This window comes from Amblyomma mixtum, chromosome 2 (assembly GCF_055824585.1).
Source record: "Amblyomma mixtum isolate Tamu chromosome 2, ASM5582458v1, whole genome shotgun sequence".
Classification (NCBI taxonomy): Eukaryota; Metazoa; Arthropoda; class Arachnida; order Ixodida; family Ixodidae; genus Amblyomma; species Amblyomma mixtum.
In genome coordinates, this window is record NC_143013.1 from 305158063 (window position 1) to 305175311 (window position 17249).

The window sequence follows — 17249 nt, forward strand, 5'->3', positions numbered from 1 at the left end:
CGCCAGTGGAAGGGAGTTGCCACGGGAACCACATTGTGGGTAGTCACCCTGTAAGGAAGAGGTCGAAGGTTACCCTGGAAGGAAGAGAGAATGCCGAGAGTGTAGGAATGCGTAACCGGATAGTGGTTACCGCGGCAACCATCAGGAGGAAGGCGATCGCGGAAGGTGGATGGAGAGTGCGGCGAGAACGAAGGAATGTAGCCTTGTCTATCTGCTGCAGCTGCTGCGAAACACGCCGTCCAAAGATAGGGTCAGCCATGGCGCCGCGCGCCTAAAGCGGTGGACTGGAGAGGAAGTGAGAAAAGCCAGTATGCGGGGAAGTCTGAAAAGAGCGCTCTAGAGCAAGACAGATATGAATTTGAGCAAGGTGTGTTGCTGGGTAGGTTGGTTAAGAATCATTCTGAGAAGCACAGCACCGGTAAACAACGGACGAGAACAAGCAGGACGCACAATTGTGCTAATAACTTTATTGCGGGAGGCAGCCGATCGGCACCTTAGGTACAGAACCGCCTTATATACACTATCAACAAGCTAAAAGATGAGTGCGTAAGCACACCGTCAGCTGTCCTGTTAGAGAAAGAGTTTTCATCCTTTTCTATCTCGATATGATTCTGTGCATCCTTTTCGTTTTCGCCTATTATGTTTTGTTCGCGCCCACTTTTTAGGATCTTGCCCGTCTTAACTTTTTGTGAACACATCTCTGTTATCTGTTATCTGTTATCTCTGTTAGAAACTTTCTCTTAGGTTGTAATCATTCATCCTGTTCTATGCCCGCACACTTAACACTGTTCCAGTTATATTCCCGACATTCACGTTATTTGTTACTTATATTGTGAAATTTTTGCTGTGTTCGTATATATCGCTGTATTAACTCACTCCCCTCTGTAATGTTCCCACCCTGAGGGAATAAATAAATAAATAAATAAATAAATAAATAAATAAATAAATAAATAAATAAATAAATAAATAAATAAATAAATAAATAAATAAATAAATAAATAAATAAATAAATAAATAAATAAATAAATAAATAAATAAATAAATAAAAACCTCATCATAGGCTTTATCGCCGTCATGATTTCTTGCTTCGTTTTAGGCAGTGTAGTCTGTTGAATTTCACATACATACTACCTTCGCATTCTTGTTGTATTCTCCCCGCCGTTCCCGGTTCTTGTCCTAATCGGTTTTAGCACTCTGAATCCCTTTATCGTTTAGTCGTTTACTGACTTATCTCACAGTCTTTTCCTGTTTTTTCCCCCCAGTTTTAATCGTATTTAGCGCTTTATCTCCGTCACTTTTCTCGCACGGCTTTCGCTACGTTGCTTTTTATTGATTTGCTTTTTTATTGTCACCCTTTTACCAGCGTTGGTTATTGGCTCCATCGACATCGGTTTAGATGCGTTTGATCACCCTCTCTGTTTTTTTCGTTGTTTTCCACATCTGTCTCCTTCCCCCTCTTATTTTTTTCGCTTGTTCGGTCTCAGTCCTTTATTTTTTTTTTTTGAAGGGGGGGGGGGGGTAGGTGGGGGGGGGGGGCTGACACGACAATGAAATTTTGGCGCATCTTTTGGTTCTTTCCGTGTCTGAGCTTACATGATCTTTGAGCGTGCTTATCACTCCCCCCCCCCCCCCCCCCCCAGTTTTCTGTACGTATAAAAGGTGCGAGTCGGATGCCTTCCGAAATAAAGTTGTTATTCAGCGCAGCTATATTCCTTGTTCTCGTTCGTTGTCTGCCAGCGCTATGCTTCTCAGACACATATGAAGTCGCTCTGATATTTTCTACCTCAGCACATTGTAAAATGTAAACACCAACAGCTGTCGCTGAATCTCGGATTACAATGGTAACTGTCCTGCCACTTTTTTATTTTCTATAAACAGGTGAAGGCATTGTCTTTGACATCATCTACGGCGTCATGTGTTCACTCAACCTGATCAGCGACCTGATCATGCTCAATGCACTAAAAAAACCGGTGCGTATATAAGCAGCCTTAACGTGCACTGCATCTCGCAGCGCAGGAGTGCTTTTGCATTTCGTCTCGATCCAAATACGGCCACCTTCGCCGGTAATCGCCCGTGTCCTCTGTTACTCATTGCCATATGTGGCCACTGAGGACCAAATGAAAGCGCATTATATCGGTCGATTACCGCGTCTTAATGAAAAATGGGCTGCTTTTTAGGTAAACTGAGATTTTATGGTATGTAAATGACTAAAAGAGAGAATACTGTTATCAATGCCACTGCATGCTTTCACAGGCAAACTGCGATGACGTCTCATTGGTGCCGTGTGCAAGTGATCCTTCGGTTGTGCTGTACGACAAAGAAAACGTGTAAATAGAAAGCGGTCCTTTCGGAAAAAGCGATCTCACGTCAACCATATATTCATTTCTCTCGTTTGTCTGTTGTGTACTTTTTTAGACATTTATTTCGTCTTTGTAAAGCCCTGCTGTTTTTTCGTTTTCTTAGCTTTAGGTCGCCCTCAATCTGTCTAAACAGTGCCAAATAGCCCAGCTGCGTAGCTTTCGATGACATGTACAATTTTTTTTAATGCAAATCTCTTAGGCTACAGCTCAACTCCATCCTTTTACAGTGACGTGTTTCAATACAGCAGCGGCAAAAAAAAAATAAATTAGGCGAGATACTTAACACTACTTATATGTGAGAATATGAACGCCTTGAAATGCTGAGTAATGCTACGTTGCTGAATGACTATAAGTCATGAGTCATGACTATGACTACGAAGCATGACTATATGCATACTTTGTAGAAACTCTGCACACCTTACATAATGTTACTTGTAAAGTTCTGAATCATGATACGTTGCAAAAGTGCTGAGTCTTGCGCCATGACTACAAATACTCTATAAATCTTGCATTATGTTACTTGTGACGTGCTGAGTCATGATACGTTGCAGAATGACTATGAGCCACGACTATGGCTATGAGTCGTGACTTTCATAGGTCGTGCACGTTACGTTTCACAGTTCATGACTATACATGTTCGCTTACATGTGTTGTGACATCGTACACCGGCGTTCTGACATCATCCGAATTTCGTGCCATAGACGGCAACAAACGGCGCACGGCGGCTTTTGTGCTAATGGGACATGTAATGTTTTCGCCTCAATGCTTCATTTTTAACTCCAAATCTCTCGTCAGCGAATACGTATTCTGCTGCCGAACAAAGTCAATAGATCCAAAAATTTTAATGATCGAATTTTACTAAGAACAAGAATTGAATGGAGTTCTCCTCAGGGCTCCTTTCAGGTTGTTTGCCCATCCGCCAATAAATTACAGGCACGTCGACCTTACCTTCGACAAGATATCGCAGTTATTGGACCGTCTAGTTTGCTAAAACAAGTCTAGCTCGCTAGATCAAGCAGACCTTCCTCTGCAATGACCTAACACATTCCCGTGTCCATTCTTCCTGTTTGTCTTTCCGCCACTGCAGAAAGACCAAGGGACGAAATCGAAGCTCCGGCTGTTCCTAATTTGGAATACCGGAACAACCTGCGTCTGCTACGTCACAGATATATTCCTGAGTGATTTCAACAGCAAACATGTAAGTGTCGTCAGTGGTGCGTCTGCCAACTTTTTCAGGCAAATACACAACCGACGATAGTTTTCTTGTTTTGATTTTATGCACATAAAATCAAATTTGATTGACCATAGAAAAGAACGATCTAAGAACTCTGCGGGAGGATCGCAAATGACCCCGAAAACATGCCATGCATAGCAATGCTCAATCTGTCCTTTATTTAAAAACCACTTTTATCTTCTTCCAAACAATCTGATTGTGCGCTTAGAAATGGCTTAATTTCTTCCGTATCGTGTTGACAAGTTATCTCGCCAACAGCAAAAACTGTCTCTTGCCATGAAATTTACGTGTACACTTTAGAATAGCGCATTTACTGAGCACGAACTAGAAGCAAGTCTCAAGTTCAGCTGAATATGGGAGGGTATCGGCTAATTGATGGTGATTTAGTGCTTGCAAAATAAAGATTCTCGTGTGAAGGGGCTTACTACTTTTGAAAGAGGTGTAACTTGTGAGCCAGGCCAGAGTTCCACAACCAACTGAAAATATGTTCACCAAACTCGTCATTCTCTCTGACTTCAAGCAAAGTAACCGAACACGATGATACCAGTTACGAAACTACGACGCCGGTTCTGGGCTCTAAATCGCATTTTTTAATGTGAAAGCACGCATGCGCTCACCAACACCGACCAATAGTCTTGTCACTTGGACTGTTCTTGTGCCCTTGTCTAGAAACAGCAACGCCATGTTAAGTTAAAGGTATAAAAAAAAAAGCGCAACAAACAGTTACCTCGAAATTTGTCCTTGCCGCCCCCGAACTTGACCACGCCCAACACGGTGGTGACCTCCAAATTTAGCCCGAGCCACTCCCAAGATTTGGCCCTCCCTCGAAATTTGACCTTGGCCGATTTGTACCAAAATCGATGTCCAATCATAATTGAGCGTGCCCGACACGACGACCACCTCCAAATTTGTCCTGGGCCATTGCCAAACTTGACCTTGGCAGGCAGAGACACAACACAGCGCTGCCTGTGTCCTTCTTCTTGTCCCGTTCGTTGCGCTGTAGTCATGGAATATCGGAACCAACTCTCCCAGCAACTTACCTTGTCATATTTGGGAATGTTTTCGGACTACAATGGGTTTGGTCAAGTTATAACCCTGACAATTTTTTCACTTACTGGCGGTAGCCAACTGTACGGTGCAGGGTAGCCTACTGGGCATCGCCTGGTTAACCTCACTGCCTTTCCGTCCATTTATCTCGCTCTCTCTCTACTGGCGATGAACAGGAACCCATCTCTTTCGCTGTCGTTCTCCACGACATATTGCAGCACGTCAGGCTGAACACTATACCACGTTTTTTTTTATTTCCTGTTTTAGATGGCTCTTAAGAAGGAGGATTTCAAAGACATCGATGAAGATTCGGCACGAGTAAGCACCAAAAGCTTTCTATTGTGCAGTCAACTGCTCTACTGCTTGTAAAAGAAAGAAAAGAAAAAAGAAATTGTTTAAAGTACCTGGGCCGCCATTTAATGTGATAGAACACATTGTGTACAGCCGCGCTTTTCTGGACTTCTAAATGGAAGCACGTTTAGCTAAACTGCAAAGCTCGCAGCTTTTGCTGTCCTTTAAAGGGGCCCTGAGGACAACTACATGAATTTTTTTCTTATCAGTACATATAGATTCTGTTGCTATTTCTGGCTACATCGAAGCTTGTACGGGATTAGAAGACGCATTTATTGCTGAGAAAAATTTCACGTGAAAATTTTACCGCCCCCCGATTCAAACTCGTGACGTCTGCACTGAAAAGGACTGCGTCAGTGGCTCCATATCGAAGTGAATGGCGTTATTGCCTAGCCTCTGAAATCCGTTACAAAAAACCTTTTTCGACACCCAGCAGTTTACTGGCGAAAGCGACCGGTGATTTCGGTACCGGCATTTATTTCTTGGCCTCCATTTGCTTATTAGGGCTTTGTTTTCAGCGGAAGTATTGTCGTTAGAATGCAGTAACCTACAGAAACAAGTCACAGTTTGTCGCAGTGCAGCTTAAAAAAAAAAGAGCCTTTAAGCCTGGAAAATAATGTATAATGCAGTTTTTTCAATAAGTTTAGTTCACCCATTGTGTTGTCTGGCTTATGGAAATCATCAAATTTTAACGTTAATAGGCTCTTATTTAACCGTTGATGACCTGGAAGTGCTCAGAATCACTAAATTTGACTAGAACCTTTTGTCATTTTCTCTTTTCAGACTACGCTCTTTTACGCCTCTGTGGTTTTCAGCACCGTCATCTTTGCTGTGAAGGTAAGGAACCCGCCGACGCGGTGGCTCAGTGGTTGTGGTGCTCGGCTGCTGAGCTGAAATGCGTGTTTGATCCCGCCTTCGGTGATCGAATTTCGATGGAGGCAAAATTCTAGAGACCTGTGTACTCTGCGATGTCAGTGCACGTTTACGAAACTCATATGGTCGAAATTTTTGCAGTATACTGAAATAAAATTTCAGGAGCCCTCCACTACACCATCCCTCATAGCATGGAGTCGCTTTGGGACGTTAAACCCTCATGAACCAAACCATAAACCAAAACCTCCACGTTAACCGCGACGTCGTATTTCTCACTTTTTTTTTTACATAGGCAGGCCATGGCCTGTTACTTTTTACAGTTGCTGACAGAGCCATTCTGATTCATAAGCGTGCTCAAAGCCACCGAAAACAGCAGTTTGCTCGATTGCATGTAGGTACTCTATTAGTGCTTTATTATCGGCATTAGAGGAAAAGGGACTTTTTGGTTTCAAACTTTGGTTTCGTTAACTTGGCCCAGCAGTAATTGCGTACTCTCGGTGGAAGCGCTCATCATTTTCTTACTGCCTTCTTCAGCTGTACTGGAATTAAAGGGTAAAATTGCATTCATTTTTACTGTCAACAATACACGTCGCAAAGGCCTGCCTGCATCTTCACGCTGCTTCTTAATAAAGCGCATGCACTATTCTTGACCTGCTTAAAACCGCCATCGTCTCTCTTCCAGGGCGGTGTCCTGTACGCCATCTACCAGATGTACACCAACTACGAACAGCTGGTGTCCGACGACGGCTTCCAGGCCCCAGGAGGAAGAGGGCCTCTGTTCGCCGCGGCGCCACCCGTCGCGTTTAGGTTTGAACCGGGAAGACAGCAAGGAATCGCTGTGGAGGCTGCAGCCCCGGCAGTCCCGATGACTCCTCCGCCGCCGGTCCCGTACAGCGCTGCCCCCGGCTGGGCCCCTATGGCACCCAACTACACTGGCGCATCCCAGGTTCCGGGACAGCCATACTACGTAACGTTTCAGCAACCGTATTTTCCAGTTCAACAACCTCATCTCGCGCAGCCAGAGATGTATCGCGGAACGGATCCGAGGATAGCGTACATGCCTTACTACGCGGGTGCTGCATCGTCCCAACTACTAATGCAGGGGCAACCTATAATGGTAACTGAAGACACCGCGCCCGCACGTGCAGCAATCGAAGTCAATGCGGCTCAACCTGCAGTCGGTGAGACCACAGCGGCTCAAGCAGTGCCACCTCCAGTGGCATCACCTCACGATGCTCAGCCTGAAGGAACGCCGTCGCAGGACACGCAAGTTCCAGCTGCGACAGCTCAGGGTACGACGGCTTCGGATACGCATGTCCAAACACCTGCTGAGCGAGCCATGTCATCTCAAGATATGCAGGAGAATGTAATTCTTGCCGTGGATACAGCAGCAACGGTTACGTCGTCTCCGGTTCCAACGGCTTCAGCGACAGCTACTCAGCCTGGGTCTGTTGAAGATACCACGTCCCAAGCAACGTCAGCTCGAGGATCTCCTGTTTCTAGCAAGCACGTTCCCAACTCTGACGGTCGAAATACGCAGGCTGAGTCAGAGGCGGCTGTAGCGTGTGTTAGCCCGGAGCTGCAAACTGCAAGCGACCAGTCGACCGACGAGGCAAAGCAAGAAAAACGTAGCTTCATGAAGTCTGCCCCGAAATCCAAGGAAGACACTTAGTGGCAGGTGGTGCGTGCTGTGGAAATGTTGCTGTTCGGATGTTGTTTGGAACGTCTAAGAACGACTTGCGGTCAGCGATATAATGTGCACTTATACAGATGTTGCGCTTAGCTGTTAAAAAGTTTGAGAGACAAAGGTTGGACTTCAATTTAATTAGCAACTTTTCCTTTGTTTTGCTTTTCCTTTTCCTTTTGTTTTGCACATGGGGTGAATAAGAAATCAATGTTGCATGTCTGTTTCTGTCCGCCATAAATGCGGGCGGATGTCTCTGTCGAGCTAAACAAAAATGGTATAACTGCAGAGAGTTAAGCTGTAGTTAGCACAATCACCTTAATCCTACAATTTTTTTTGCATTTAAAAAATGCCAGGATTTTTAAACAACGTGCCATCAAAACAGTCTGCTTGTGTGCGCAATGGAAGATATTTTAGAATAGCTCCAACCACTCCAATTCGCCCTATAAATGAAGTGTGCCTTGTGGTAGGATGCGTTTGTGTAGATTGTTTTGTTTCAAAATAAAAACATTAAAGCGTGTCTTCTTCCATTTATAAACTAGACGAAGAATATTTGGAAAAATGTTCTATGATTAAATAGTTCTATCAGTGATGTGAATTTTCGTGGTTCTGATGGCAGCAGCAGTTTTGCGAATGTGCCTTTCTCAGAGCTTCAGAGAAAGAATATTGTTTATCCTTCAACTTCAAATCTGCAAATTTTTTTTCCCTAAAACTTGCATGACGGAGTCTCCGGTTGTTCCATGGTGGGTAACTTTCGGGCTAGTTTCTCGTGTTTGTTCGTTCCGCTCCTGATAAAAATCGCGCACTACTCTCAGAAATGTGATGCAAAAAAAAAAAAGATACCTTACCACAGCCACCGTTTCCCTACACTGCTTAATGAAGTACTACTTTTTGGTGGGCTAGTTGGTTCTTCACTCTTTTGGGTAATGACGTAGTACATAAAAACGTTCCTTAGACGAAGGCTGTCCTATGAAGGCTTTCACCAGCACCAAAACGTCTATTCAACGTAACCGGTGCTGGATGGTTAGATGAATCACATGGATAGTCAAGAGAAAACAAAGAAAAATAGTAAGAAAGACCCAAACCAATGTTAAGACCGAAAAATCGCAACTATAAGCAGCATGGGATAGTTTCATGTTACGACAGCAATGAGCTAACCCACGCTAGCGAGCGGAAGAAACAGCCTTTCAGAGCAATACTTAGGACCATAATTATCTGGTGCAAAAAGGGCTCCGACGACAGAAAAATGGCGGACCCTATTTTTTCACGTTTGACCCTAAGTGCACGTACCAACTAGCCCAAGAGTCAATTCCCGATCAAACGCTAAAGTCTGACTAGTTGACGCTGGAACTACAATGATATTGAAGGCTACGAATCAGTTGGGAGTCTCCCATCGAGTAGTATGCTATCTCATTACTGTCACGTCAGAAACGGTTGACGTTGTATAGTTCTGTATATTGTAAGTTGGTGGTTTGACATCCCCAAGAGACACATCGGCTTAGAGGGACGCTGTAGTGAAAGGCTTCAGGTTAATTTAGAACACCTGGGGCTTCTTTAACGTGCGCTGGCATAACACAACACACGGACCTTGTCAGTGCACGTTTGTAGCACACCATTTGAGCGACTCCAGCTCCATCTTGTGAAGCAGGTCGCTTATGGTTCTAAAGGCTAAAAAAAAAAAAACACACACAAAATACTTTGGCTCTGTTACACAGCAACCGTAAAGTATTGACCAAGCTAAAGCTGGCGTCGTACTTTGTAGCGACACCAACGTCGGGGATATTATGAGAAGTAAATAAAGATTCGCAAATGGCTCCATCCCGAGCGCTAATCGCTATCATAGCTAGTGGCAATTTAAGACAAAGGTCTGAGCTTCAATAGGCCACCTTTGTGGGCAGCTTTTTGAACTCGACCGTGAATTAACTGACGCAAGATATTCCATTGAAACAACAATATCTCGAACAACGATTTAGTAATAAAAGTAGGGGGCAGATAAGTATCCGTATGGCTGCGCTTGGCTCGATTCTAATAATTAATTATTTTATCAGATATATTACCCTTAACAACAAATTGCGCAAACATGAGAGACAGACAGAAGAGGATATTCCTCTTTCTTGAAGTGGTACGCCTCCAACAGCTCACATGCTGCTCTGTTTCCTTATCTGGCTAGAATCTTCATATTCTCCAGTGGTTGCTCTCAATCGCTTAAATCATTGACGAAGGCAGAGCAATTGCCGACAGGCCACTGTACGGCGAATACCACCTGTACATTTTCACCACCCCCACCCACCGCCATCACCGCGGGCTACACTTGCAAGCCATGTAATGGAAGGACAAATTCGCTCTTTTTTTTTTTTTAAAGAAGGATCTAGGACAACCTTACCACCCAACGCTTCAGCAACAAAGTTTTCCGGGTCAACGACCGCTCATTCCTGGTCAACAGCAGCATCTGGCAGAGCCACAGACGTAGAGCCACTGACGCCGCCTTATCCCTAACCAACGCTGGAGCAGTCTGCAATGGTAACTGAAGGCGGATTGCCCGCAGGTGGAACAGCCGCAGACACGGTGGCTTCACCAGCAGTCAGCGAACCGACAGCGGCTCAAGAGGCACCGCCTCATTCTGCACCGCCTCAGGTTACATCATATCGCGGTAAACAAGTTCTAGACGCGACAGCTCACCCTACGACGGCTCCGGATACACTTGTCCAAACAATGCATCGAGCGATGCCTCATTAAGAAACGGAGCGTGCCGCCATTTCCGCTGTGGCTGCAGCAGGAACTGATGTTTCGGCACAAGTTACGATGGCTTGAGCGGCAGCTACTCATCATGGGCCCGTTGTAAATACCACGTCTCAAGCCGTGTCAGCTCCAGAAACGCCTGTTCCTCACTACTCCGCTCACATAGCTGCCTATCTAGCTACGCTGAGTCAATGGCAGATGTGGCGTGTTTTGTTAAGGCGCGACGAAGTGTAAGCGAACACCCGTCAGGAACTGACGAGACTCAGCAGAAGGCACGTCGCCTCGAAGAGTCTGCTGCGGAAGACACGTAACGACAAGTGGTGCGTGCCGTTTGGATCCCGCTGCTAAAAACATACTTGCCCTGCATTCATAGTATACAAACGGAAAGCCTTGTTTATGATTTGCGGTCACAGGTATAACGTATAATTCTCGAGATGTGGATGTGATAGCGCCATGCAGAGTGCGGGAAAACAGTGCACTTACTATTTTGCACTAAGCTGTTAAATATCAGCAGGCGAAGACAGGATTTCCGTTTAAATAAGCACTTTCTCCTACGTTACGGCAAATACGCGACTTGCACGTCAAGAGGAGGTACACAGAACATGAGTGAACAAGGATACGGTCAAATGCAGCCGCTCATGAAATATGAGATTGAAATTCCACTGCGACTGTGTCGACCTGAATGAAAATTTTCAATACAACGAAGGAGTGCACCATCTGCAGTACTCAGTGTTATCTATTGTATACGTACGCGTAGAGATGCATCACAGTGCAGAATAACGAGGACTTTTTAAGAACCTTGGTGTCTTTATTGAGTTTTAGTTCAGAATTAAACTGACGTAACACTGTAACGTTGCGCTTAGCAGAGACTGAAAAACGGCAGGGGCTATGGGTTCCACCAACTCTATTCACAACCATAAGTTAGCACTGCTATTTTTGCACACGGACTGATGTGGAAATGAAAAATGGCCAGTGGAGCTCTTTTTTCGGCATAGATGTGGGTGGATGTGCCTATATATCAAAAAAAAAAAAAAACTCGAACAAAATTGAGATAAGATATAGTGCCCATGAACAACGAAATGACCTTAGACCTAGTCAAGGGTGTGAACGAAAATCCTTACAGCGCCACACGAAATCTTTTATAGAGCAATCCTAGTCATATTACTAGCCATAGCCTTGGCTTGCTAATTTGCGGTGACGAGGATACTAATAGCGCGGCGTTGGAAGCTATTCCTAAGGTGTGGCCAAATCGAAAAAAAAACTCTTTCCTTGGGAAGTGCGTTTTATAAATAACCGGAGACTTTGCAGTAATACAAGTTCATTACAATGCACACTTTCAGAGGATGGATTATTGGTGCAATGACAAGATAACTCATACGACAGTATTTCCATTGGAGCGCGGCGTTTTATTCGTACTATAGGTAGAAGATATTCCATTTCCCTGCATATTTAAGCTATTTTGTGGTTGTACTCTTGCAAGTTGGTGTCTCCGGCTTCAACACGGAGAGTGACTTCATGCTTCTTTGTCGTTTTCCCTGCAACTCCCGGTAAAAACTGAGGACCACGCTCAGTAGTGTGATCTGAAAAAAAAAAAAAAGAGAAAAAGCAAGCTTGGTTAATTGAACTGACGTAGTGTCTTTCTATTCCATTCAGTGAACTAAGATTCCGTGCAACATCTCTAGACATGCACTAATAATCGGTGTTTGCATGCTTGGCGAAAGCATGTGCTCATAGTTAATATGTCCAAGAGAAAAGGGCACGTAATGTCCAGGTATCATCATTCACAATCAGCAAAGACAACTAAAAAATCACCAATCAGGAATCGCAGCGGTAGTGCTGCTGCAACGCCACCTCTATTAGAACGCAGCTGTTAAGCTCCCGTTCGTGCGTTGAGCCGAATCGCCAAACAAAAATTAAATAAACGTTCCGCGACTTGGATTCAAGCCCGCGGCGCCGTGAACAGATCAGATCATCGTCGTCTTCATCGATTAATACTACTATCGAACTAACGTTTTCGCCAGACTTGCCGACGACACAGCAGAGCTAAACGACGAGCCTACAGAGACTGAGACACCCAGAGAGCTCCGCTCAAATTGGCATTAAGGACATTAGTAATCGTCCTTAGAATTTTTTCTGTGCCCTGTGCCAGTCACATCGCTCCTTTCGAAATTAAACCAGTTTGGACGCCTCAGTTCTCCTGCAACGATGTGGTACCACTTTGGGAGAGAATAGTTGCTACCATTGTTGGTGATTGCTCCTCTTTAAAGCGGCGCCTCTTAACGAAAAAGAGAACGTTAAAATTTGTCTGTCCGTTTCCCGTGGTGCGTCGCATACTCCGCGACAGCTTTTTCTGCCAGTCGACCAGAAGGTACGGAGCCTAAACACGACCTCTCTTCTTACGCAGCAGTCCCCGTTTCAAGTTATTTTTCTCTTAAAACTTCGACGTCTGTTACTTAATGCATACATTTCTAACCCAGCTGCCTACTTTAAAACTTAGAAAGCGAAAGAAAAGAAGAGTTTTCTTTATTAAAACTAATTTACTAGGCACTTCTACGTGTCTGTCTCGTGTCTTCGTCTGCTGAGTAACTTTTGCGCTTTTTAGTAACAATACGCGCTTAGAGACTCTTCTTGTTATCAGAGGCTGCCATACATGGCACTAGCTACAACAGCGACATATTGAAGCCACCGCGGAGAGAGCAACGCGCCAGGCAGCCCGGCGCAGGGACAGCCGAACTATTTGGCGGAACTACACGGTTACGGACGCTCCTCGGCAGTAGCCTTCCGTTCATTACTAAGGAAAGCTTTCAGCTAATATTGCTGTGAGGTTCTCTGTCGCTTATTGTATGTGCAGAGCAGGCGCGAGGGCAAGAGAATGGGAATGGTTGGAAACGCGTCGTATTAATCACCCAGATTGGCATTGTCTCTTCTGGCAGGCACTCATGTTGGGAAAGCGTTGTGTTAGTCACCCAGACTGGCATTGCCTCTTCTGGCAGGCAATCGTATACAGGAGGCGACGACTAATGGCTAGCGGAAGATAAACATATGCTCGGCTGTATCATTAACATGAAGCTCTGCAGAAGCTAAAGCTGACGCTGTGATTTGGAACAAGGGACAACTTTGAAGAATTCATCATATGTAACAACGATTTGAGTTTGCCTGGCGCCCGCGCAATGCTTGATGAAGGCCAAAATACCGAGAAACTATTAGCTGCATGCAGGGAGCTTTGTGAACTCGGACTGAAGCCATAGTCTGTACAAAACCGCACTTTTTAAAGACAGATTATAGCTAGCTGAACCAAGCAGCTGTCGTGCGATAACATGGTAAAAAGGCGCTTTCTTTGCGCTGAGTGGGGGAACTGCCCTTCAAGTGAAGACCACGTGGTCTTGGGATCCATCACAACGGCTCCTGAAAAAGGAGCGCTAGGATCGATTAGTATATGCCACATCATTTATACTAGAAAGCACCGCTCTGAGGAGGGGTTGGCTTCTCCATATCATACTTTCTATGTTTTTTTTTTTGTACGATTACTCGCGAACCGTTAGCAATCGGCCTTTAGTTTAATCCAACGTTGGATTAGGGTTTTTTTGGATAATTGGGAGTTAAGAAGACTTGAAAGTGATTATTACCTACCACGTGACCAGAGCCACATGGTACAAACTAAAACTATGTCTCATATGTTCGCTGCTTAAACTGGTCCAGTACTCGACCCAGTGCAACCGCCTCTTCAACTTCCTCGCTCTTTCAGCTAATCTATCAGGTGACTTAATTTGTGAGGATACTTTTCCCTATTCATGCTTTCTTTTTTGCCTCTTTCTCACCGGCATCATTTGACTGAGACGTCACCGTTGATTGCTATCAAAAACTAACTCGTAATCTCTGTTAAAAAAGAAGAGGTCAGAAAATTCCAAACATTCTGAATAATGAACTGCGAAAAAAAAAAGGGGGCCTTTACAAAGTACGACTTCAGGGAACTTATCAGATGATAGCGCAAGGCAAATTCCTCAACAATTCTAAGCGGGAGCGATGTTAGCCCATTGTTTGCTTCGGGAGAATTCCTGAATCTCTTACCACGAGCATTTTTTTTTTCAACTACAAGGATATGAGGCAGCTAATACTTTTTTTCTTCGCAGCTTAAAGGCTGTGCCTGCTTGGAGGTTATTACTAATTAATCCTATGGTTTTCATTTTGGAGGTTATGCTGCAATTTTCAGCTGCTACATGCGTTCGACAAGATCTGGGGTAAAGGAAGGCATGAAAAAAAAACAGTAATTATTAACAAATATGCCAGCGGATGTCTTCCTAGAAAAACATGACATTTGAACGTCGACCAACTGAGCCTTTGCAACTACCTTGATCAAGAAGATGACCGTGAACTGAAACGCGCAGGCCATGAAGAGTATCTTCTGAAACGGAAAGCAGGCAAACTCGGTATTAATTTTTTTAGCATTAGCCTCAGTTTATGAAGGCACTATTTTGTGCCAATTACAACTGCGAGAGATACAGTCGACAACGAATTAAATACGAACATGCCGTTTCCTTGTTCTATCCTGCTATATGTTTGTTAGGAAGGTCTTAAAATCAAAAGAAGGCCCTTTCATCAACGTGGAGAGTGTTCGTGCAGATAATCTTTCTTCGGGCGTTTCTCGAGACCTATACGCATTCACCGCTTGCGTTATCACATTTAATTCGTTGACGTTGGACACACAACACATTTCGCAGATGCTATAGATCAACACAAATGTCTCAGTATTTGTACGTCACATGAACCTTGTCAGTTATGCAACTTCTTTTTGTGTACAGGTTACCAAAAGCTGCAGCACAGCCGACGTTGTATCATCGCACTAGACGGCATGCGCAGATTTTTTTACATACCCTGTGTGTGGGAGCATCACGGTTGTACGGTATCTTTTCGAGGTCCACCTGGGCCTGGAAAGTGAAAAGGAAAAAATGACGAATCATCAAGTCATTCTTTGTGTTATAAGATCATTTAGCTATCGCGTAATATTTCCGGCTGATTGCACTGAAACTGTGAATTAAAGAATTATTTCTAGCTTATATTTAAGGGTGTGCGAAGAGTATTTTTAACAACTGAATCGAATACGAATAGTGTAACTAAAATCACAGTCAGATAATAATAGAATCGAACCAAATATGAATCTAAATTTATTGCGAATATTCTCGAGCTGGACGAATATTCGTACAACAGGAAACAGCGTTCGAAGAAGCGAAGTGGTAGCGGCGGAGCTGGGGTACGGTGTTCTATCTTGTGGAGTTAGCGCTATAACTGCCAAAAGACGCCACACTGATCTTTATAGATCATCTAAATCTCAGACCGTACTAGTATACAGGTCTCTATACTACATTACATTTCGCTGCTGATGATGACAACGAATAAACTAGCATTGCATCTCAGTAGATGAGAACGGCACGAGGTTGGTGCGAGCCAAGGCCTCTGCGAAAGTGCCTCACGGCAGCGTTTACTGAACCTGCCTGAGCCCTGCCTCGTTGTCCAACCATACTGAAAATTTCTATGAGGTGAGTCCTATAACTTCATGTATTTCGATACGGATTATATAATCAGGATGGAGTGTATAAGTCGGCATAGACTTCATAGAAAGCGTGTATGGAAGCATACGGGCTCCATATGACGTCATGCATATTTTATGAGTTATATAGAAATTTTATGTAAGGATTACAGACTCCATATAATAAACGTATGGATGTACATATATTTTCTCATATCACATAATTCCATTCGAGCGACTCGTATGAAACGTTTCAGTAGGGAATATTTTATGAGCGTTATGAACGCCACCGCAGGATTCGACAGCGTCACGGCACTGAACCCTATATCTCGAACACTGTGCAGTGCCAGTATGGGCTATGTTTTTGAAGTAGTTGGGGAAGGAAACTGCAGCGGGCCTTGTTCGGGTTTCGTGCGATTGCTGGAAAAATATCCGATAACTTTACAAGGTACTCGATTCGGTTTGAATAACTTTAAACAAGCTGTATTTTATTCGTTTGACGAATCGAATGGAAGAAAAAGATTGCGCTATTTGAAAATTTCGAATATTAGCACACAGCTAATAATATCTACTCCACCTTGGGGTATTCCCCTAAACATTTGACCGAAATTATGCCACTGTTATATTTTCAGCCGTGCCGTGTACACGGAATATAGTTTAGTGCCTTTGGTTGTCGTTCACCTCAACGTTTTTTTTTTTTCACCAAGTTTTACAGATTTCAGCGGGAGCAATCGAATTTGGCGTTATCGCCAGTTATCTCGCCTCTGCGAGCGTAAGCAGCCGTTGTTTGATCATTAAACCACTTTATCATCCCAACTCATCAATAATTATCCACTTGAAGTGTATACCCATACAAACAGTAATTGTAATCGTGAAATGGAGCTCACAACTCGAGTATTTACCAGTCGAGCCCCCGGACCGCTGCAACGGCCAGATCCGTGGAAGGGTACAGGAAATCTCACTATGTACCACGAGATTCTAGAACACTGCAGATTAGTCATGTTGACTTACCCACCCGCACACACATCACTCACCAAGGCACATTCAGTAACATAGAGAAAGTCGGCAAACGCCTTTCAACAGCATACATTATATCATAACGTATACCCCGAAACACTGTAAGAAGTGTCATCACCCAGCAGATCATTGCCACGTGTTATAAGCATGTCCCAATGACCCACTAGAATACATCAGAAGCACTACACACCAGCAGTGGAATTCCATACTGTACAGCTCCGATCCGGCCGTTCAAGCCAGGATGATAATCCGGGCGGAGGCAACCGCCGCGGCCCAAGGGCTACCGGCTGGCTAAAAAAAGCCATCGTCCTTCGTACATCCGCAGCAAGACCCCCCCTTTTTCCAATCCTAAGTGGTTTTTATGCACCAGTAAGTCTGCAGGCACGCATTCACGCCGCGGTTGCTCAGTGGTGGTGGTCC